Genomic DNA, 2333 nt, shown 5'->3' on the forward strand with positions numbered 1-2333 from the left:
CAATGGCATTGGTGATGGGCATGGTGAAGGTGAAGCGTTGGACGATATATAAGATGTTTTTTTTTCTGATGGGATATACATTAGTATGCCCCGGTGACTGGAAAAGCCAGATGCATAAGATTATTTCCCCCTGAAGAATTTTGATGCTCTCCATGGATATTTATCTTGGCTCTTTGCTGACAATGTGTCAGATTGCCAAGCTGCATTGATTTTCCTTGACGATTGCTATTTCTTCTTCTTCTCCTGGTAGTATTACTAGCCCTTACTGTGATTGGTAAGGCGTCCACAATATTTTTCCAGATTGACAGTAATGACTGTATATACATGTTCGGACAGCTAGATTCAGAAACTACACTTTGGCACTAGTCATTAATAATACTGCTGGTCATTTAGGGTTATCGCAGGCCTGATTAACTACTGCCGCACGATCGATCATCGACATGCTTATGAATATCGTGTGGTCGTTTGTTTAGTGTACACAAAATCGAATTGCTTTTGGTTTTGACAGTTCTACTCCCTCGGTGTTTTTGACGTCCGTCCATTTGCACTAGTGATGTGGTGGCTCCTAGCTCGCTTGATTCTGCATAATAGCACCCGTTCGTAATAATAGCATTACTTTACATAATCACTTTCCAGCAACAAAATAGCCTTTTGATATATTCAATAATTGCTTGATGAAATGCCCGCGATAATGCTTGAGTACTGTAATTATCATTTTAGTACATGTCGTTTGAGTTGTTTCTTTTTGTGTCGGATGAATTTCTTTACCAACAGTAGTCAAGGGTGGGTATTGTTCTTGTCTGTTTAGCCATGTGCATAAGTTCGTGTTACAGAATTATTCCTATGTGGGTAGGTGCACTACGATCCTTTTCAGCATCAGATTTGTTAATAGTTGGAAACTCATGGCTATTACATGGAAATTATCCTTGGACAAACTTAAATGTGAAACAAGTAACTCGGTTGGCGGCCACATTCGGAAAACCAACAAACTGGATCGAAGCAATAACGTCAGATTGATCAACATATCTTTGCGACTCACATATGTATGTCGATTGGTATGTATGTGTGGTGTACACGTTGCTCTCAAGCAAGAAACGATCGACGCACTGTGATCCGATGATCTGATTATCTTTATCGTGCATTCTCCAGCTACTACTTTGCAGTCTGCAAATGCCCAAGCCGTGATGTATTTCTGAATGCAAATATTACCTCACATTGATTTTCATGGCATGTAAAAGGAACAAATTTTTTCGTTAAAAAGGAAAACAAACAAAAAATGGGGGCATTCCGAGAATTGAACTCGGGACCTCTCGCACCCTAAGCGAGAATCATACCACTAGACCAAATGCCCTTTGTTGTTTCCTGTTCCTAAAGGATCCTATTTATTTTTGTTCCACCGTTTTGCGAGTGGCCATCACGTGGGCTTACATGACATGCTAAATCAGAGTGAATGACATACGGTTCAGAAATGTACGGCTCATATATAGTTTGGAATGGAGGGAGCATGTGTAGCCTAACAAAGTGCATGTGTAGATAAGAGCTAGTAACAGTCATTGTAACGAACTATACAAGTATAATTTATTTATTTTGCAGCAGTTTAGTGAGCTTTTATTAAATCAAAGCAAACCTAGGACAGTCAGCCATCAGGCTGGTCACTAGGAAGCTAGGTATCATATCAATCCAGCAATCGGTCAACCTAATGTGTAAACATGTTTGGCACAAAGATGAACAGGTAAGTTTGCCGACCGATTTTACATGAAGCACATCAAATAGCGGAAAATCGCTAACTAGCTCTTCAATCTCAACTGATATAAGAGCCACAAGTGAGCGAGAATTATGGCGAGTATTTCAGAGTTGCACCAACTCCACACAATCCATCTCCATGATCACATGCGTGAATCCTAGAAGGCTTGCGAACCGAGCACCATCTACAAGTATCACTCGATCGGTAAGTTTACCCTTCTATATACAATGCTCGTACGTAGCCATAGAGTAACAACGTTTAAATCGAACAATCACTGTAATTTAAGAGGAAAGCATAGCATGCCGCTTATGATTGCGCTGGGGGCAAATATTGACATACAGTTGCCTCTTTATGGACGTGTTTGGTTACCTGCATCCGCCTCAACCAGGCCCAGTAGGGCCACGAAAAATGTGTTCGGTTGCGAACACGGTGGGCTGACTCACATCGACACGAAGTTTAAAGCAACCCACAACGTGGGTCGATAGGAACTGTTGATTCGGCAGTTTCTACCGAGCTTGGCTGAGTGCGGCGCAAGCTCGCATGCAGGGAGCAACCCGCAAGGGAGTAGGGACGGTGGGAGATGGAAATC

The 2333-nt window shown here is 41.9% G+C and overlaps 1 non-coding gene across 1 annotated transcript; it reads right to left on the bottom strand.

The window, feature by feature from the left end:
* Positions 1–1279: 1279 nt before the first annotated feature.
* Positions 1280–1351, bottom strand: TRNAP-AGG. The gene has a single exon. It is a non-coding gene; the product is annotated as a tRNA-Pro (tRNA).
* Between the last annotated feature and the right edge of the window lie 982 nt (positions 1352–2333).

Source organism: Hordeum vulgare, chromosome 7H, assembly GCF_904849725.1.
Source record: "Hordeum vulgare subsp. vulgare chromosome 7H, MorexV3_pseudomolecules_assembly, whole genome shotgun sequence".
In the NCBI taxonomy this organism is placed as follows: domain Eukaryota; kingdom Viridiplantae; phylum Streptophyta; class Magnoliopsida; order Poales; family Poaceae; genus Hordeum; species Hordeum vulgare.